The sequence below is a fragment of the Coenobita brevimanus genome, chromosome 80 (genome assembly GCF_032717465.1).
Source record: "Coenobita brevimanus isolate Jiangsu-jjx chromosome 80, ASM3271746v2, whole genome shotgun sequence".
In the NCBI taxonomy this organism is placed as follows: Eukaryota; Metazoa; Arthropoda; class Malacostraca; order Decapoda; family Coenobitidae; genus Coenobita; species Coenobita brevimanus.
The window spans coordinates 33,902,270-33,925,172 of NC_137033.1; the positions used below are offsets into that span (position 1 = coordinate 33,902,270).

The 22,903-nt window shown below is 44.7% G+C and overlaps 1 non-coding gene across 1 annotated transcript; it reads right to left on the bottom strand.

Annotated features, from left to right (window-relative positions):
- Positions 1 to 21,641: 21,641 nt before the first annotated feature.
- On the bottom strand, positions 21,642 to 21,760 carry LOC145409418 (5S ribosomal RNA). The gene has a single exon (XR_013899082.1). It is a non-coding gene; the product is annotated as a 5S ribosomal RNA (ribosomal RNA).
- Positions 21,761 to 22,903: the final 1,143 nt, after the last annotated feature.

The following is a 22,903-nucleotide window of genomic DNA, read 5'->3' on the forward strand; positions in this document are numbered from 1 at the left end:
TACTGTAGGTTAAGGGGGAAGTCAGAACTCCACAGAGGCGACTTGAGGCTATGGAAGACCCGAGTTTGCACAAGGACTCTCAGCTTCCCGATATTAATATAAGAACTGTAGGTTAAGGCACAGGTTGAGGACCCGTGTGCGGTTCGAGGCTATGGAAGACCCGAGTTTGCACAAGGATTCTCAACTTGCCGACGCTAATCGTGTGCTATAATTAATGGCGACCTCGAATGTACGAAGCTTAGGCTGTCACTTGTATTTTTTCGGCCAGAGCGTATTTTTCGTAGCATGTATTGATTGCTAGGCAGAGAGAGTAATTATAACTTAATAAGAATTTTGTCTCACTGACACTTTTGATGCCCCACCTTAATTGGTTTTGCAGGTTCAGCAATGGGTGTAGCAGTTTTGCTGTGCGGGCCAGCTGATCGTCTGCCGCACGCTGCCGCCTCTTCTCCTCTGCCTTCATCGTCGCCATATTATTTACTGTGTCATTTTACACGTAGGTACAGTTACACTACAACTGTCACACCTACACCGTGTATTACATACACCACGCTACACAACAATTAGTTGTCAGTGTAAATGTAGCGAACTTTTTGCTCAGTTTGACCTGAGTACAGGATTTTCACCGTCGTCACGGAGTTTTTCCCTCAAGCTTGCTTCTATTAACGTAAATACGAGGTTTTTTCGCTCACTGGCGACTGCGACTTTCTCCTGTAGCAGGATAGCACACACACCACAGTGTGAATCTTGTGTGAATGACTTAGGATGTGTACATATATATATATATCCACAAATTTTTTCCCATAAGGAAAAAATTTAATTTTGTAGGGGAGTAATGTCACGAATCAAATTCGCGACATTACCCTTTTGTGAGAAGCCACGAACTATTAGTGGAAAACTCACTGTTTATCGTTCAGTTAACCGCTCATTCGAACGGAAGCTTTGTCAAATCAATTTTCCATTGTCATACGTGATCGTCTCTGTGTGAGACATTAGCCCTTTCGTCGAGTGATTGTTTTGGGCGCGTTTCGCTCACTTGACCGTTAGAAAATGCGGCCTAGTGCTCCGCTTTTCTTTCCCACGACTTGGTCAGTCTAGTTGTTGCTTTGACGGAGAGAGGTCCTGTGCTCCAGAAGTGCGAGAGAAGAGGTCGCTAGCACCCAGACTCCACTGAGACAGTTATCCAGTTCTTCCATCCTTAGTTCAGCTTCGGGTGATACAAAGCATTCATCGACTATAGTATTTCCTTTTTGTATTTTGTATTCTTAAGTGTTTAGTAAAGGTGTTTTTTTTTTTCCTAGGCGTAAGTATTTAGCTTTTGTGTGAGTGAGTGAGTGAGTGCATCTCATTGATTTGATTTGAAATGTAACGTTAAATTTATTTTTTTGTAATCAATAAATTTAACAGTTCTTTTTCTTGAGCTTAAAGTAAACTCTTGTTTCATTTCTCCATAATTAAGCTTATTTCCCACATAGCTCCTAGCTTGCATACACGTTTTACTATTCATAACTGGTACTTAGACCAGTCTTGTTGTATTAACTTAATATCCGTTGTGCCACCTAGGAGTTTAAGCATCGGCAAGAACCTGATGTTAGTATTAGTTATTTATTGTCAGGGGTGAAGTAACTTTCTCCAGAGGCTAACAGTACTAATTCAGCATTTGTGAGTAATTAGTCTCTGCTGTGTACTGTTCAGAAAGTTTTTAAATTCTCGTTCTCAGAGAATCGTGCACAAGCCAGCGTAAAGTAATCATTGCTTGATGTAGTAAGACAATCATTGTCTCTGCTCTTCAATATTATTGAATATTAATATCAATTAAAAAATATTTAACCATTTATTTCAAAATTACTGTGGTATTATAAAAACCCCGTGACACTCTAATCATACATTCTAAAACTCTCTCCATTACCTTCATTATCTAATCTAAAAGCTTTATACCTCTATAATTTCCTCTTTCCAGGGCATCACCCTTCCCTTTATACATATTTGCAATTACACTCTTCAGCCAATCATCTGGGACAACACACTCATAAATAATCATATTTATCAGGTCAGTGACTAACCTTTCCCCTATATCTTCTGAGGCCTTCAACATTTCGGCAGTCAACCTGGACACACCTGCTGCCTTCCCCACCTTCATCCTGCCTATTGTCTCACTCACACTAGCAGCATCAATCAAAGGCCAAGGGCCAAACACTGGATCTGCTGGCTCCAAACCCTCCAAGTCCCAGTCAAACTCCTCATTCAACAACCGGCTATAATGCTCTCTCTCCATGCATCTTTAATATCCTCACTGTTCACCACTACCCTTCCTTCATCATTCTTCACACACCTCTCACCTATAATATCCCAATTATCCCTCTTCATCTGATTTGCCACCTTAAATACCATATTTTTCCCCTGCTCAAGATTTAGGTTATCAAGTAAAAGTCTCTGTGACTCGGACTTCACCCTGTATACCTCTCTTCTAGCCCTACGCTTGGCAGCCAAGTATTCCTCCTTGTTACCACCCTTCTCCCTTTCCCGGAAAAGCCTTCTTTTCTCTTTAACTGCAGCTTCTACACCCTCATCCCACCACGAAGTTACTTTATGTCTTGGTGGTCCTCTTGTCCAACCGCATGTTACATCGGTAACTCTCAAGAAGTTGTTCTTGAGGGCTCTGTACTGTTCATTAACCCTTTAACCGCGGGGCGTCACTTTCGTGATGTTCGAGTGCAATGGATCATACCGTGGGGCGTCACTTTTGTGATTGTGTGTTATTTTGAATTCTTCCGGGCTTACAAGTGGTGGCTTGTATCATCTATCAGTACTGCCAGTGTCCAACACTAGTCAGCACTCCTAATCTCATCTGTACTCCCATCCATTGTTGACAATTTAGCCATTTTTCCCCATTCTTGACTCCCCTCCCTACCTCCCCTCCATTGCTCTCTCCTCTCGCCTGCCTGGCCATGCTGCACTAAGCAAATCTTCCCCGGAATTTTCCACTGATTTCATCCATCGAAATAAGCCCTATGCCCTATTATTATACAAAATAATATATACAAAAAAGAAATAAGGTAAGTGATAGTGCCATACACATGGAATTGGCTAATTATCACCTGACAAAACCTCACGTGCACTCGTTCGCTAATATCCCCCGGTAATTTCCCCTTGAAATATGCCATATAATCTATTCTCGTAATAAAAATATATATATGAAAGGAAGGGAGAAGCCTAAATGATATTTACATTCACCTGTAACTACATAATATACTATGTATTGTCTAGATTTCTTGCCAATCCATAGCGTATATATTAGCAGCTGTCACCATGCTGACATTGGCAGCCCTTCACTACCCCTTGGCAGCAGCATTCAGTTTACTGTTGTCTTTCAAGGTGAAACCACGTCGGTTTCGTGCCTGTCCAATTCCGCCGCTTTTTAGCCCCATGCAAAGGGCCCTGTGACCTCTACCCCTACTAAATCTCATGTGGAAAGGGGTAAAGGGCTAAGTGACTGCTGTGGAACGTGAACTGGTTAATTTATCAATGATAATGATAGACAGTGACTACGATCTTTCTGGTGACTAAAACAGTGCAAGTGGAAATGTAAATAATGTGAAAACAGCAAGTAAAAACAATGAATGTAAATATAATTGAACAGTGGAAAATAGTTTTATAAGTTACTGCAAGTGACAGTGCATAACATAGTGTAAATAAAATAGAAATGTAAATGAATGGTAATATAAGAATACGAGTATATATACTAGGAGTAATGAAAATGAAAGTTTCAGTCTAGCATGTATGAATACTATGAGCTATGAAAGTGACAGTGAAAGTGACAGATTCGCTCTCAACGCTAGTGTACAGGACGAGAAAGTGAATGCTACGTATTTTATTGAAAGAGAAATTGAATGCCTACAGTGACAATAAACTATTATTGCTGAAGGAAACTTATGGATAAAGACTGCAGATATATATAAGTGTTATATAGTAATAGAAATATATAGTATGAGTGTTTTTATGAATAATAAATGACAGAATACCGGCGGCAAACGAGCGCAAGTGGGAAGCTAGTACGCGCTCGTAATTTTCATTGCTTGCACAGTGTTTTTTTTTTTTTTTGGAGTATGGTTTCCAAACTATTTGAAAATCATATAATAGTGTTTCTAGCGATAATATCAGGCTGTGGTAATCATATTACGGGGTGTCGGGAAGTGTAAAGTGGAGACTTCGTTACCCAACTTCAGTAGTCTCCACAAGTCCTACGGTACTCGACGAAGGCTCAACAAACATCCCAGGAAAAAGCTCAAGGTATGTGCCATAAGCATATATAATTATATTATTCTGGGACTAATAACTGATTTTTAGCAAACATTTTTACAAGTCTGTCGGAGCGCGAATATCCCCGCGGGACATGCAAGGAGCGCCAAAACAACCCCACGGTTTAGGGGTTAACGCCTCTGTCTACAGCTCCCTCTTCAGCCACCACTGTCTTCATCTCGCTATATAAGGCATCCCTTATTACTTGTTTTTTCAGCTTCCATGTTTTCCTCCTAGGTACATAAGTCCTCTTTTTCATCACTTGTTTTCAAGCACCATATCACAAACCAATAGTTTGTGCTGCTGCACACACTCCTCACTTCCTATAACTTTAACAACCCTCACTAACCTCCTATCAGCCCTCCTAACCAGAAAATAATCTATCTGACTGCTATTTCCCCCAGACTCATACGTAATTAACCTACTCTCTCTTTTCCAAAAAAATATGTTGCACACAATCATATCCGTTGCCTCCCCAAACTCGAGTATCCTTTCCCCTTCCACATTCCTTATACCATACGCACATCCCCCATGTACTCCTTCATAACCTTGTGCTGCTTCACCTACATGACCATTTAAGTCCCCTCCCAAAACCACTATCTCATCATCACGCATACCACCTACTACACGTATTAAATCATCCCAAAATCTATCTTTCTCTGCTTCATCCAATCCTGTCTGTGGAGCTTATGCCGATATAATTGCAGCTATCTTTCTATCGAATAGAATTTTCACTACCGAAATCCTATCGCTTACCCTCATAACATTCATAACATACTCCATCCATTTCTCCACAACCATCACACCAACACCCCCATATCCGTCTGTCCCCCCCTTCTAAAATAACTTATAATAACAGTCCTTCCCAACAATCTTTCTGGCTGATCCACCCCTGTACCGGACTTCCTGCAAACACGCCACATTCACCCACCTCCTACTGAATGCCTCAATGACTTCCCCCGCTCTTCCCCTCAAACTTCCCACATTCCATGAACCCACCCTCATCCGCCTGGGTGATTTACTGTCCTCAGGCTTGCTTTGAAACTTATTCTTGTGTTTTGTCATAGTCAGTATTAATAAAGGGGGACAGACATACCACAGGCCCCAATCACTGCACAGTCCCAGGTCCAGGCAATGGATCTGGGACCCTTAGCCCACCAGCTTACCTCTGGCTGTGGTAGTGGCCTTGGGGCACCCTGCCAGGACAGCTGCAGGGACATCCTCCAAGCATGCCTTGGCACTGCAACTATCCCACCATTATACACCCACTGATAGGGCAGCCTCCTGGGGCACTATTTCCAGGTTCGGGCCCCTCTCTATTGGGTGGAAGCGGCAACCTGGGAACCGCAATGCCCTGTACCCTCTAGCACAGGCTCAAGCCCCATTTCGTCCTGGACCCATGATCAATGCCGGCGGAACCCCCGTCACGCCTCCCCCCAGAAGGCCGCCACTAGGTAGTGGGGGCAAAGTTTTCTGGCCGCATGCCCTTGCTGGCGCCAACCCCTGTAACATAGTGGGATACGTTGTGTGAAATGTAAAGTGCACGTGGTATAGTGCATACAATAGTTAATGGAAATGTTTGGGAGAGCTTTCTGGTCTACTCTCCATGTTACTGCCACACTGAAAAGGTCAGCAAAGGGGATGGTTAGATAGCTGGTGAAACAGGAGCTCCAGCTCTCCCTATCACCAGCATTCCCATTCCCCTCGGGAGTACCACCCTGTTCGGCCCGTGCTACAGCCTCCTCGTAAAGGAAAAAGAACGGCACCATGCAATTCTGCATGGATTACTGCTGCCTCAATGACGTGACCATCAAAGACACCACCCCACTTCCCAGGATCGATGATTCCCTCAACTCCCTGTACGGCGCCTCCTGGTTCTCCACACTGGACCTCCAATCGGGGTATTGGCAAGTCCCAGTGCACCCAGAGGACAGACAAAAGACTGCTCTTTCCACCAGCAATGGAAAACACTATTAAATCAACATCCTGCCCTTCGGCCTCTGCAACGTCTCTGCCACCTTCTCCCGGTTGACAGAGTCCATCCTCAGCAGTCTTATCTGGGAAATTTGTCTGGCAAACTTGGACTACGTCATTATTTTCAGCAAGACATGGGCCGATCACCTCCAACGCTCAGGAGGGTCTTCCAACGTATCTGTCAGGCCGGCCTGAAGCTACGCCCCTCTAAGTGCATCCTGGCTGCCCGGACCGTCTCCTTCCAGGTGCACATAATCTCACGAGACAGAATTGCACCTGATCCAGACAAACTGCACCCCATTGCCAATATTCCCCTATCCCGGAACTTCCACGAAGTCCGGGCCTTCCTAGGCCTTACCTCATATTACCGATGTTTCATTAAGGGATTCGCCGATATCGCCAAACCTCTCCAAGACTTGACCCAAAAAGGGGAACCTTTTACCTGGACCAACGAAGGACAGGAATTGTTCCAGGAACTGAAGCACAAGCTCACCACTGCCCTGATCATTGCCTTCCCCAGCTACACCCTACCCTTCCGGCTATATACGAATATTTCCCTGATAGCCATCGGCACCATCCTCACACAAGTGCAAGAAGGGCAAGAGCACATCATTGCCTGCGCCAGCCGCACCCTAAATCAGGCAGTGTGGAATTATACCTCTACCAAATGGGAGTGCCTGGGGATCGTCAGGGCTCTGGAGCATTTCCGGCCCTATCTTTCCTGGACCCACATCATGATTATTACTGACCACCAGTCATTCCAATGGATCCACCAGTCTGACACTTACAACGCCCAGCTCATCAGATGGAGGAAGACCTTAGAGGAATTCAACTATGAGATTTCCTACTGCCCCGGCAAACTCCACACTAATGCCGACGCTCTGTCCCGTCTCCCCATCCAAACCATCCAACTCAGATTGGAACTCCTCACCCAGTGGCACAACAAAGACCGGCCCCCTTGGATCCCACCCCATTTTCACCAAACTCCAACAACAGGGCAACCATTTGTTCACTCAGTCGGGGCACATCGTCCTCGCCCCCAGCACTGCCCTAGATGCCATCAAACACCTCTTCTCAGACAACGGGATCGACCTCGGGACGAAAAGGCTCATCCAATTTTTCAACGATATTTATTGGACCATCCAACCCCTCCCAACTGGCCAAGCAGATCACCCAATCCTGTTGGGCATGTGCACTGGGCAAGGGCATCATCCCCACCTCCGGTCCTTCAGGGAGCATTACTGCCCACAAACCCTTTGCAGTTGCTGTCCCTGGACATAGTAGGGCCCTTGCCACCTAAGGCAGGTTATCGATATATCATCACCTTTATTGATCCCTACTCCAAGTTCCTTATCACATGCCCAGCCAAGGAACGCCATGCCGTGGCTGTGGCCAACGCCCTAGTCCGCCACGTCTTCCCCTATTTTGGAATCCCTCAGGCCCTGCACTCGGACAATGCCCTCAAATTCACCAGTGCCATCTGGAAGGAGCTAGCCAACCTATTCGGCTGTCACCTCTCCCATTCCTCCCCGTATTGACAGCAAGGAAACGGAATTTGTGAAAGGAGCCACTGTACCCCTCTGGATCAAGTACAGACCCAAACTGAGGAAATGAAAAATGAAGACTGGCCAGCCCACGTTAAAATCGTCCAATGGGGTATGAACTCCTGCCCCAGGGAAGATGGCATCTCCCCACACGAGTGCATGTTTCGGGAAGAGCCCCTCCTCCTTCCGCTATGATGACACTTGCAGCCACCTCCACCCCTCCCATGTCCAATCCCCTCCACCATCTCAAGAGGCGACTCCACCACCTCCAATGCGGCCTAGACCTCCAACCTGATGCTGCCCCCTCCAACCCCTACAAGCCAGGCGACACCGTGATCGTGGTGAAACTACCAGCTCCCCACAAGCTTGCCCTGCGCTTCATGGGCCCCTACACTGTTGCCCACTTTCCCAACCCCTACAAGGTGACCATAGACTACAACCACACTCCCCGCACCTACAGAAACTGTCATGTCCGCCCCTTCAATGCCCTCCTCTTTCCACATTCACCCCGCGTGCCCCAACACCTCCCCACGCCACCCCAGGCCCCCCTCCTGATTCATACCATTGCTATGTCACCCCCTCCTCCTCCCTCCCCTCTTCCCTCTCCCCATCATTGCCGACACCTCCCCTGATCACACCGCATCACACCTCACTGCCACCCTCACCAATGCCACAAAAACCCCCCACCCCACCACCGCCTCCTTCCCCTACCGCCTCCCCCTCCCCCCGCCTGCCAACCCCCACAATACCCACACCACCCAAGATCACAATGCCCTCAACTACACACACTGTCCCCTACCACTGCTGCCCCCTCACCATCACCACAAACTGCCCCACCCATCCCCACCAGCCCCCACACCTCACTACGCCTGACCAGAGCAACCTGAAATCACATGCACACATCACCACCCACACCCACCCTCAGAACCACAGTCACCCACTTGGACCGCATTTCACGCCCTCCCATCAGATACACTACCACCCAATCCCCCCCCCCCCATCCTCACCTCCACCACAACATCCAACTACCCTCAGCTCTCCCACTCCTAACACAACTCCTATCACCCTCATGGTACATCAGGCTCAACCCTCCACTACCTCTATCCCCAGGGAGAACCTATGCACGACGCCCCAGCATAAAATCAACACTGCCTTCCCACTCGCCAGCATTCAGCCGAGACTCCTAACAAGACAACACCTAACCATGAAAGTAAGGCACGCCACCTAGGCACCAGCATTCGGGGAGAAGCAACGCATCTGCAGGCCACATCACCTACTCAATCTCCTCCAAACGGCTGCCCAACCATCCACCCTCTTGCTCACCTGTGCCCCACACAGAAACGAAGACAGAATGACCGAGCACTGGACCACCCTACCACAACACCTGATGCCGGCTCACAACACCAACACCACCAAAACGTACTACCTTCAAGCACGGGGACGCGACTTTCCCCACCCCGGCGGTGGTGAAATGACAACATCCAGCAGCAGCACAACACCCCCAGGGGGCAGCAGCGGAGGGTTAGTCAGAGCGAGGGGGACGTCCGTGCTATATGGGCACAAGTCCCTAGTAGCTGTGCGCCCCTACTCCTCGGAACCGGCCCAACCCAGACATCTCAGCCCGGGCGCATTACCCTTTGGCCAGCCCGGCCTGTGTCAGGATCAGGGTAGAGCTAAATCTTACGCTCCATACAGTGCCCCAGAGACGGCCTCCAGCCGCTCACACCAGGAGATGGCCTCCAGCCGCTCCCTCTTAGAGACAGTCTCTTGCTGCTCATACCAGGAGACGGCCTCCAGCCGCTCCACCTGGACCACTCCACCTGCAGGGCCTGTGACGACCTCCAGCCACACACAGGGGAAGAAGGGTACGTCCCCTTTCCATCTGCAGGAGACACAGAGGGCACGACACTGGCGACGGCCTCCAGCTGCACCTGCAGACGGGAGACGGCCTCCAGCCGCTCCACAGCCACCCGCTGCCCTTCATACGGGACTCAGGCGATGGCCTCCAGCTGCACCCATAGGCAGGCGATGCCTTCCAGCCTTTCCCCATCTGCGGTCCCATCATGAAGTCGGGCCCCGGCGACGGCCTCCTGCCGCACTGACATGGTTGGGAAGGCCTCCAGCCGCCCTCCTGTTGTTGCCTGAGGGACCTCAGCGACGGCCTCCTGCTGTGCCAAGGAGGGCAGCTACCAAAGCCCCTCGCCCCCTGCGATTTCACAACGTCTCTACCCCTACAGCTCTAGCAGAGTCGAGTGTGGCAATCCCCAGATGGAGAGTGACTCGATCATGGACTGGTGGCAAGGCCCTGTATTATTCCTGGGGCTGTTCTCCCTGCAACTGGTGCCTGAAGACGACCTGTCCCTGATGGACCCCTCCCCGGGACAACGCTGCAGACCTGCCCTGATGGAAGGGGACCGCAGTCTCCGGGATCCTGACGGTGGCCCCAGCACCCCAGGGCGAGGCCTCTCCAGTTCCCTCCCCAAATGACATCGCTCTCCCACCAGGCGTATACGGGAACGCCTGGAGAAGCTGTTTGGCCCGTGTCCTGTGGGCCAGACTTCTGTCCACTGCCCGCAACACGAGGGGCCCCTCACCTTGCCCAACCGGAAGGAGATGACCCTCACTCTTGCCCAGGACTATGTGACTCAGGTGTGTGTATGTGATAAGTGACTTATAATGCCATACAGTGCCAAGTGGAAAAGACGTGAGAACTCCCATTCAGTGCAATAGTGACAAGCCATCTGTGATCTCTCTCTTTTCCCCCCCTTGGGATTATGCCAACCTACCATGCAACTTGGCCTTCCAACCATCACCCCCCCAGTGACCAGACTCACACTCGGTAAGACTCTTAGAACGAGTGTTTAACAGTGAATCAAGGAACTCTCACAGAACCGGGAACCACCAAAGTGAAAGACTGTGTGCGGGGGAATATCTAGATCTAAACCACCACCCCAGCATACGGCACTGAGTTAGAGACGGTGAACTATCCCCACACGCACTCACCCTGATACAATAATACCGATTGTGTCTCTCGTACCCTGCGCAATACACTCAAATTGATCAGCAGTCCAAGGATTGATGTAACATAAATATTGTGAGATTGTCTGCCGTTCCTGTAATTTAGAATTGGTGAATACACGTGTAGGTTGTTGCCTGGAGTTTTTATGCCCTGTTCCTCTTATGTTTGTGTTCTAGCCCCGGGCTAGAAAAGGACCCCACTACACGCCAGGTGTTTCTAGGACGGGAAGCCGACCTAAAAACACCCAGCATAACAGATACAATACGAAGACATGTGGCAGTCTTGGTAGAAACAGTAGTCCTGGTTTGGTGGTGGTAGTTTTATTTGTAGCTGTGGTGGTGAGGTGCAGTGGAAGTGGCATTGGTTGTGGCGTTAAAGATGGTGGTGCTTTGGTGAGGAGGCTGTAATAGTAGTTGTGGTAGTCACAATGGTGGCTGTTTTACCTAGTAATGATGTGCTGTGACAGATGTAATTGTTATGGTGGTGGTGGTAGTAGTATCATCATGATCATGATGATGATCATCATCATCATTAGCAGCAGCAGCAGCAACAGCAGCAGCAGCAGCAGCAGCAGTAGTAGTAGTAGTAGTAGTAGTAGTAGTTGTCGTAGTAGTAGTAGTAGTAGTGATAGTAGTAATAGTGGCGGTGGTAGTGGTGGTAGCAAATGCAAACAACACAATTAGCCCAACAAATTGCTTCTCCATTCCACAGTAACACACGCATCCTTTGTCTTACACTGACAAGACAAAGGATTGCTAAACTTTCCTTTCTATTAAACCCTGAAACTCTTTCTGGAAATAACCGTCAGCATTTTTCTTCTTGAATTTTTGTTATATTTATTATTTATATGAACCCTTTCAGTCCATGCATTATTTTTATGAAACAATCTTGCTGTTGCTATATGATTTTACTGATATGAAGACTGTGCCAACCAATGTACTCTGGCTGGAAGGATTCTTGCTATTTCCTCACGATTTTTCTCACCTTAGAGGAGCCTTCTCGAATTTGAAGGAGTTAGAATTAGGCCTGCTCTCGCCTTAAGTAATCTCTTTTCTTCTATAACTGAATAAAATCGCTTAGTAAAATTGCCTGGAAATAAGAACACTAAAGGAAAGACTTAAAACTTTGTGGAAAGTTCTGTTAACATTTTCGCGTGTGTTCTGTTAACTCCTATTTTTGTTTGACCTATCTGAAGAGGATAGCTTTGAGAAAAAAAAAAAGTAAAATTTGTGAAACGTTATCTTAAAACTTGAATAGAAATTCCCTGAAGTTTGGAGAATCCATCTGACTAGTAATTATAAAGACTCATTCCTACTTAATAACTAAGGCTCATCGAATTTCATGCATCCAAGGTTTAGGATTCAAGTTACAATTACAATACTGATTTTGAGTTGTAATCAAGGAGACTCATTCCTATATCATCACTAAGGCTTTTCGAATTTCGTGCAACCACGGTTTAGTATTAAAATGTGGGATCGGCCCAGCTCCGTCAGATGAAAGCAAACAGGTTATTCAAGTGACACTGGGTGTGAAGCAGTGAATCAATCATGCACCACTGTGCAAACTCCAGCCTCATCCAGCTCGTTTGATCATTCTGTTGTGCTACTGACTATGGCAGCAACAGCTTTGTTGGGATTATCATGACAGTGTCCTAAAAACGTTTATCCGTTCCCCACCATATTTCCCCTCTGATGCAGTTTTTATACGGAATTACGATGTGAGCTCCCCTTTCGGAGGGGATTAAAAAGTTGCCTCCCTCAATAATTGATTAATTATTTATTAAACTTTGTAGAATTATTTAATTATTAAACTTTGTAGAAGTCTGTAGCTCTTTGCCGCCACTTGCCCTTTCTGGTGTCAACTACCTGCTCGGCTTGGATCAAATACTTGACCCACTGGTTAATAGTGCGTGGCAAAGATAAAGAGTTCATTATCAGACTGTGACGTGTAGAAAGTTGATCCACTGTTTCTTTTTCTGTCTAGATATCTTTAGCTTCAAAGTGAAGAACAGCTCCATACCGGAGATAATGGTGACGACGATGATGGTGAGCATGGATAGCACTGAGACACGCTGTGGCAGGGTTAGTCTTTGTTGCCACTACTCTGGCTTCCCTTTCTCGTATTTTGTGTTCCGGAAAACACCCATCCATCCTCCTCAGAAACACTTCCCACCGCAGAGTTATTAAATAAAGCATTGGCCGTTAGCGTGTGTGGATGTTTATCATGACTGAGGTAGCTGCCACCTGCACCACACACCAACCTACTCCCAGCACCAAGCCAGCCAGCCGCCGCCGCCTAACCCGCAATTTATTTCCAGATTAAGATACAGGAGAAGGGAACTGGCAACACGAGCCGCGGGCAAGCCACTTTATCTTCTCGTTATTGTAACCTCACAGCCAACACCACACAGACCTATGTACATGGGGAGATGAAATATTCTGATGAGGAGCTGTGACTAGTATTCTAAGTGACTGGAGATTCCTAACGTTTCTTTCCTACTGAATCATTTTGCACATGACACCACGATAACTGCAGGTTGTTGATGTAAACTACGCCAACATTAAAATGATGTCATTATCATAGGAGAGATTGTAACGGTGTAATAAGCAATAAAATTCTTTAAGGAAGAGATAGTACAAAGCCGCCAATGCTGCCTAGAATAAGACCCTGAGATAAACGATAAGGGAACTGGAAACACGGACTGCGAGGAAACCACTTTGTCTTCTTGTTAAGAGCAAACGAACCGCGCACCCCACACCACAGGGCCGCTCTGCCAGGGGAATGAAACATTTTAGTGTGGTAATGTGACTCTAGCAAGTTCTTTAGTTTATCTTAACAGTCAACCTTCAAACCTTCGAGAGTTTTTCAGTGGCCAGTAGAATTAACTCCTCTTCTTGTAAGGTCTCGGAAAGCTCATTGAAACTGAGAGGCAGCAGCAAGAATAAGCTAAGAAAGGCATCATCGTACTGAAAGCATGTTTGAGAAAATAAATACATAAAAGGTATAATGAGGAATTATTGTATTTAGAGTTCTGTACAAGCCCAAACTCTGGGGAATAATGTCGCTGAAGGCCAAGCAGGAATGTATAAAATATGACAAGTAAATATGAAAAGGTAGGTACAGATGAAAATGAGTACGTTGTCACAGTAATTATACAAGAACAAACTGATTCACACTGAAAAATGTTGTAAGGAAGAATGTTCTATCGATCCCAGACCAGGGCAGCAACAGTTTGTGGGCATGAATCTCGTAAAATCAAACTCCACTTTTATTTTGTTCCCGTAAGACCTACCGATATGCCATAAAAACAATAATACCACATACCCTTCGTAAATGAGACATTCCTACCATGAGCTCAATGTCGACAGTGGGTATTAGTGGCCAAGTGGTGACACAGGAATGTGTATAACAACTAAAACTACACAGAGCAGGAAACACAAAATGAAAGGTTGATGTACTAAGAGTTAAAAACAAATGTTAGGAGTGGATGGAGCCAAATGCTAAGGATATCAAGAAACAGGGTGAGAACATCCCTGAAACATGAAAAAAATACAATCCGGGTTGCCTAGGTCCCATCATGAAGCGAGTACCTTGATATACTGTAATGCAGGGGTGGTATGAGTTATGGAGTTTTGTGCTGCTGGTTCCTCCCCCCCCCCCCTCACACACACACTTTTTCACAAGCCAGCGTTGCAGGAGTACAGTCACTCGTAGACATGTCAATTTTCGATCATACTAAGCTGAGTATAATCGGCTGGTGTTTTCGAGACTAAATAGGTTAAGATTTCTTTCGAGAAGACACTCCCAATCCAGATATGATCGCAAGTATTTAGCCAAGAAGAAACAACTGTAACAAATCGCGTGCTGAATGTGAAGGTGGAGACTCGAAATAAGACTATGTAATCAGTTGGCATGAGAATTTACACAGGCTGTCCATGGAACGCTGTGACATTAATCCTTCGAAGTCGGAAAGCACTCATAACCCTTAAGCAAGGAAACTACAAACAGAATGAAATTGTCTGGCGGTAGCAAGAATATAACAGTAAAGATTTATCACGTCCATAAAAGATACAGTCGACATCAGAAGTCCTGTCTCCTGTCCTACCTTTTTTCTCCATGAACTTTGAAAAGTGGTCTTGTGAATCCACAGCAAACGACCCTGATGAGAATGATTTGTGGCCAAAAAGTTATTAATGACGTCTGGTTCTCACTACCCACATATATTTTCGAAATCCCTTGACAGAAAAGCTGAAGATGACGACAGGACTTATAAAAGCCATTGTGCTGTACGTTCCTTGTGCTGTTATGACCTTCGTACGGAATTATACTCGTGTTTAGACCGAAATCAGACAACTTTGTACAGCTGATGAAAAAATAAAAAAATAAAAAGTTAGTCGATTGTAACATGCTTTATGAAAAATGAAAGAGTTATAAATTCCTTCAGTCTGAGGACGTGCTTTTGGTTTTAACCTTGTCTCCTGACGATTTTATTTAGCCATTGGTAAACTTCTCACAGTGGGTGAATTTCGGAGACTCTATGTAATCCCTTCAATACGAGAGGTTTCTCAAATTTAGTAAAATTGTTTGGGGGTAGTAAGATTGCAATGAAGGAGAAATGCCATGGTGCTGCATGAATTATTGGTCTGGAGGTAGCAAGAACAAAACATAGGCATAATCTTACCGAAAAGGCAAAGAACGAGAGAGAGGAAAATACCGTAGTCGTCATCTGTGTTTTACGACTTTTTCACGGAAATTGGGTATTCGCTGAGGCACGCGGGAGGGATGGAGGCAACGGGGGAGAGGCAACCGACGGCAAAAATAATTCAACCTCTTTCTTACTTATTGTTGTTGCTGCTGTCGCTTTAGTTCTTGTTCTGCTTCTGGCCTCAGGCTAATAAGAATATGTACCTAGTTTACTGCAGGCTTGAGTTGTCCTTCTCCTGCAGTCAACCATCTTCCTTTCGGGAAACCGGGAAGGACTTGTGGAAACGATCATACTGATACGAGTACCACCCATGAAGATGCCTTTCTTTAGAACCGCTTTTTCATTTAATAGTTTTTCGAGTGACTGCCTACGTGAATGATAGTAGTAGTAATAATAATAATAATAATAATAATAATAATAATAATAATAACAATAGTGACGATGATGCTGATGATATAATAACATCAACAAAATTATGAGGAAGGATAATAGTAATAGTTACCTATTTACTTACTGCGCAGCCACAATGAGGAAGCTTCGCCATAACTATTTATGGTATTGACAGTGTTTGCAGTTATGCAAAATGCTGCTTTTGTATTCACTGCCTAAAAATTTCATATGAATACAACATAGATATTCCACATTCTTTAAAATATAGTTGAGTGGTGCAAAAATAACAAAACATAAAGCTGAATAAACGAAGCATTGGTACAGTATGCATTTGTCTCAATAACTGGCTAACTGTATGCTTGAATGTAAACATATTCCTTTCAGATAATGAGAGGGGCCACATATATATTTCTGTAAGATACAGCTTTACAGCTTTTGTGGTTTTCTTTAAACGTTTTACGAAGAAAACAATTAGCGGATTTGAATTTGGTATTTTCCACTAGGCTAAATGGCAGAATTTTCAGACAGAATTCTCAACAAACATTTTTATCATAGATTTTCAACGAAATAACTGTATCTCAAATAGTTTCTGAGATATTTCAGTTTCACATATGTAAGTTTTGCACAAGAAATGTTACCTTAAAGAAAATAGGTCAAGGTCATTTATATTTGGCACAAGTATTGGGGTTACCCTAGGGTACCTTCCTGTATAATATCATCAGGGTCTGAGAAAAAAGTGCCCCCCAAAAATAATAACAATGATACTTACCAAAACAATTGGCTTTACCATATATAGCAAAACTTTTTAAAAACTATAACAGAGACGCCATTTTTTTGCTATATCCTTGGAGGTTCTTGGCCTAAAAATGAACATAAATGGCCAAAACGACAGTGCTGAGGCAAATTTAAAACGACATTGAGTTCATATCCACAAATATTTTCAGATATTTTTTAAAAAGACTCAATTTAGGAGCCACTGAGAATATGAATGAGATCTCTGGGAAGCATCGCCTAACATCCAGTCAGAAACAGGGAATATTGATGGATCCATCCCGGGGACTCCATTCTTGCCCAGCTCAACCTTGGTTACCATGAGTGACTCAGAAACAATGCTTTTGTGGGCCGGCTTCACTGACAAAAAGACAGGAACCCTGTCAGCTACTATACAAACACACAAGAAGCAGGTAATTAAATAATAATAATAATAATAATAATAATAATAATGATGATATTATTATTATTATTATTATTATTATTATTATTATTATTATTATTGTTATTATTATTACTCCCGAAGACGAAGTCAAGATCCCTTGAGCAGTTGATCTGGGATGACAGTTTTCCATCTGTCCATTTATTCGTTTGCACTTTAGCGGCCACAATTATGGATCGATATTGATGCTTAAGGGGTCATTAGAATCCTCTCCACGAGACGGTGTGCCCTCACTGAAGAGGTCATCACGCTCATATCAGCCCAGAGTTCACATATCCAAAAACATCTTTATGTACAATAGTATAGGCATAACACCGAAGTTATTGTAAAGGGCATTCATAATGCAGTAGTTTGTGCTCTCATCACAGTTTAGATGGATTCCACAAGAAACTGGAAAATTCTAAAAAAAATTAAAATCGCACCTGTGTCGTAACTCATTAAGTGAAGGAAGGCCGAGAGGTATGTAATTGGGCTGGCAGAGAGGTGCTGCACATAGGTAGGTAGGTTGGCAGGTAGGTAGAGAGGAAGGTGGGTATGGAGGTAGGTAGACATATAGAAAGGTAGGTAACGATGTAGGCAGGGAAGTAAGGTGGAGGTATTATAGACACGGAGATAGGTGCATAAGTAGGTAGACTAGGAGGTAAGTAGGATGTTAAGTAGGAAGGTAGGTAGGAAAGGAAGCAGGAATGAAGGCAGGCAGAAAAATATGAAGGAAGGTAACCGGAGAGGTCGGTAGGGACATAAAGAAGTAGGGAGGTGGGTATGTAGGTAAACAGAGGGTAGGTAGGTAAGTAGGAAGGTACACAGGCATAGTTTGTTATGCAGTGAGGTAGGTAGGCAGGTGTGTAGGTAAAACGGAGGAATGAGAGGTTGGTAGGCAGGTTGGTAGTTATAAAGGAAGTAAGGTAGGGACGTAGGCAAGGAAGCGAGGCAGGGAGGCAGATGGGTAGGTAAGTAGGTAGGCAGGAAGGAAGGTAAGCAAGGAAACCATTGGGGAAGTAGTCAGGGAGGGAGGTAGGCACAGAAGTAGGGTTTTTATGTAGGCATGGAGGTAGGTGTGTTGGAAGGTAGGGAGGTAGGTCTGTAGGTAAGCAAGGAGGTGGGTATGTAGGTAGGCATGGAGGTAGATGTGTAGGTAGGCAGGAGGTAGTAGATAGGGAATTTCTGTAGTTAGGAAGGTAAATAGATAGGAAGTACGTAAGTGGGGAATGCAGTGTAAGTTATTCCTTTATATGCTAAAGGAATAATTAGCAACTAAATATCTCCCATTCAAAGGATCACATCGTCTAACAGAGTGGCTGAAAAACCTAATACCATCGCTTGACAAACACTCCGCTGGACACATCATACATTATGCCAGACTGTCTTCGGGACTCTAACGTGGCAACATGCACGAATTATATAAAAATAATCTGGAGTAAGCAGAGGCGCTCATCATCCACTCATTCACTGTTGTTTCACCTTCGGCTGGTTCTACACTGAATGATATCCTGCAAATCAACAAACCACTTACTGTGTTCGGTGATATCAATGTAACCAAATAACGCTTGATAATTTAGTGGGCTAGGACGCAGTAACAGGATTGAACTTCAAATGATATATACTCGAGGGTTGGTCTGAAATTATTGTCCACATAATGCCATTCAGGGACCAATAAGCATGGTCACCTCGCGTTGAGTGTCGTGAATAAGAAGCTTTGCCCCGGGCTCCTATGCTCCTGACTAGGCAGAAAAAGGATAGGATGATGGATGGGTTTCAAGGTAATAATAATAATAACAATAATGGTAATGAAAATAATAATAAAGATAACAGCCAGTCCTTCGAGATGTAGAAACCCGAGACTATATTCCCGTAGTCCAGTAAATTTAAGAATGGGTGACCAACTACCACTCTTGGTGGAATGACATGATTGCAAAAGCTCCAGTCACCTCGCGGGGATCGTTTCTATCCATCTGTCACCCATTCAGTGTTACTTCATATTAAACTGTTATTCTTGCCACCGCCAGACAATTAACATTTAGGTTACGGGTGATCTGTTCCATTTTAAGGATATATATATATATATCGCACTTTTCATTCCTACTGACTCATCATCTTTTCAGCCTAGGAGCTACTTTCTTTCCACATAGGAATGAAAACAGTCACCTGTAGCCCTTTCATTCTGCTCCATATCTTTACTCTTATTATTGTTACAGATGGACGATTTGTATATGTGAGGAAGGGCATTTTGTCTTCATATTTCTATCTCCTTCAATGGTCGAATTCACTTTCCCGTTCCAGTGAATTAATTGATGGCAAATAATCAATAAGTAGAACTGCTGTAATCCCCCTCTCCCTCCTCTCTCTCTCTCTCTCTCTCTCTCTCTCTCTCTCTCTCTCTGTGCGTGTGTTAAACCAGATATCCATTTTAATCCTTTAACATACGACTCCCCTCCATTTCCTCTCCTCTCCTTCCGTCCCCACCCATCACACCACACACACAACCCTTTTCTCTCATTCCCTCCATTCTCCTCCCCTCCCCTACCCATATTCACCCCTCCGCTTACATCACAATAACATATTACCTTCCCTCTCTTTCCCTGCCCTCCCCTAACACCCAAACCTCACCCCTCCTCTCCCTTTTCCTCTCACTCATGCCACCGCTCACCACCCAGTCTCTTTCCTTCAACGCTCCTCCCCTTCTTTCTCCTCCCCTCCTTTCTCTTTCCCTCCTTTCTCCTCGCGTTCTCTCCCCACTGATCCTTTTCCCACACCACCCCGTACATCCTTTCGCCTCCCCCCCCTCTCCTTCTCTTTCCCTTACCCATCCCTCATACCACCCCTCTCATTCCCATCTCTCACCTTCCGTGTAAAATCAGTTGACTCCAGCCATGGTAAAACAGAACGCCTTCCCTGGAGTTTATGGATTAGATCATGATAGAGTCTTGAGACCCAGACATCAGCTGATTTACCAGTGGTAAGTAAAATAGTTTGCTGTTACTCCTACTAAAATAGATATGCTGTCCCCCAGGCTTAGGGGATAAAAGTTTACAGTGAGTAGCTTTGTCCCAGGCTGCTCCTGGGCTTTTGATGAAATAGGGAAGCAGGTCGTAGGGTAATAGTACATAGTAACGAACCTGGCGTTGGTGAATGGATGGAGGTAATGCAATTGGGAGACTGTTTTACTGGTGATGCTCTTTGACCAAATTAATCTTTTCGGGACGATGACATAACTTCATTCTAACTACAGCCAGCATCATTTATTTATTTTTTAAAGTTAGGAGAGACTTCTTTAGTTGCAGGGGATTATATAAAGCTCTTATCAACCCGTTTATAATTGAGATTATTACTCGTCACCGCCCCGGAGTGGCTCTGGGACGGGTATTGTTTTAACTCTGCTTGTCTGTTTGTCTGTCTGTCTGTTAACAACTTTAAGCAAAACTACTGGTGCGATTTTGACTAAAATTACAGGTCTGATGGGCTATGACGTCCTGATCACATGATTGAATTTTGGGCGAAATTGGTTCAAGGCCCAAGCTGTAGACCCCCCAAATGTAAAAAAGTTATTTTTTTTTTTTCGGCATAACTCCTTTCAAATTCGTCATATCGACATGAAACGAACACCTAAAGTTGCATCTTTCAAATCTGCATCCTATAACATGTCTCATTACATGAGGGGGGTCACCTCCCAGTTAGCTGTTTGGGGGGTCAGTGTCAGGTGGGTCGGACCTAAAATTTCAAATGGGCATGAAATCGTCATTTTCACCTATTTACTCCAATTTTGATATGTGACATCTTCGACTGGATATCCTGTTGTGTCTATACGTCAGTACTAAAATGACTGCCGGGGACGGGTTTGCTGCGCCTTGGCACTGCTTCTTGTTATAAGCCGAATTTAATGGCAAGTTCCTTATCCGGTTGTAGGGTCAAGTAAGTGTAAGGCATCAGTGTGTCTTAAAGTCTTAGCGGGCAGTGAGTATGTGATATCAAAGAAACAAATATCCTCGTATCGTAATTATTTTGCAATGAATATATGCCCACGACCACCAGGAAAGCTGAAATATATATCGTAAACAAAATCTTATATTAAAAGTTAACTTTACTATTATTCTCACAAACTCCAAGCGGTTATCAGACAGACACCGTAAAGGTACACAGTTAAAAAGCTTTAAAAACAATCTGGCTAACTCCAAACAATTTTATTTGGGAGAGAGAAGCGGAGTGAAGTTAAATGCTTAACTGAGATTTCTCAGTAGCCTACTCTTTGTTTTTCACTTTGTCTTTGTAGGATAAAAACATATATCAATAGAATATACGTTGGTGAAAGTTTTCTAGAGGAAAATGTTTGCCATGTCAAAACACACGAGATGAAAACATTAGACAAGTAATAATTCAGATGTTTTCATTCATTCATTGCCAGACGCCATGTATCCCAGACGGGGTGGCCAAGGGCTTAGAGTTAATTGTTTTACAGGGAGGGTCACTAATCCTCCACCAACCCCACTTGACACGTAGGGATGCCAACAGCATCTGGTGTTCCCAGGCGGTCACCCATCCAAGTACTAACCAGACCCAACGTTGCTTAACTTCGCTGATCGGACTGGAAGCGGTGTACTCAACGTGGTATGGCCGTTGGCCATGTAATAAGGTCAAATTATACACATCGAGTTCTGGAAGGATTAGGAAAATCTGAACAGATTTACAGTTTTAAATAATCATTCTTTTCTCCAATGCTTTGGCCATTCCGTTCATCGTAAGCTTTCCTTCGAGTTCACTCCCCATATCAGAAGTTCGGAAATATATTAATTTTGTAAAATAATTGTTAAAAAATCTACTGTCATATCAGACTCACTGCAAATGATAAATATTAAAATCTCGTCTCGCAAAATGACTGGGTTGAGGGAAGGTAAGTTTATGGATAGAACAAATAATATATCATCGAGTGTATTTACGGACACAAAGTCAGTATCTCTTTTTTGGTAACGTCAGACAATATTGTAACTTCTTTTGGCTGGAGAACGAATATACGCCATCGTAGCAAAGAGTGTAACCTGAGGGAAACACTTAACACTCAAGGCGTAAGGCTGATGCAACAGGTTACCCGCTCGTAAATAAACACTCACGCAGGCACATAAACACTCCTTTACACACAGACACACACACACACACACACACACACACACACACACACACACACACACATTTTCCATGTCACATAGGATCATCCCTCAAAGCTAATAATGTACCTGTACATCTCTCTCTCTCTCTCTCTCTCTCTCTCTCTCTCTCTCTCTCTCTCTCTCCACCATCCTTGACGAAAAGACCCCCCCTCCCTTCCTCCCACCAAAACCACCAACGATTCCCAACGAGAGTATGGAGTGAGAGATTGACTGAGAGGGATGCGTGGGCTTCAAGGCTGGGGTCGAGATGCTGGCAGAGACAGGGAATGAAGAAAGAGTCTCGAGGGAGTCATCCTTACTCGATAGCCGTCGTTTCTGCGCTGTATTCTCCTTCGGTTATCGAGATTTCGTAGCACCTGTTCCTATGTAATTCATATTACCTCTCATATATTTAATGTTTTGTATCATGTCATCCTAATCAATTTATCATATCTATTGCTTTCAACACAAATTTCGTAATTCCACCTACTCAGTGATTTATCCTGCCTGTCACAACTGGTATTCAAGCTGGATGTCTGGTGGTCTTGTGTGTTTACGCTCCCCGAACTAATGTGGCCCATAAGCGATTACTTTCGAGGGATGGCTGGGACTTTTTGATTA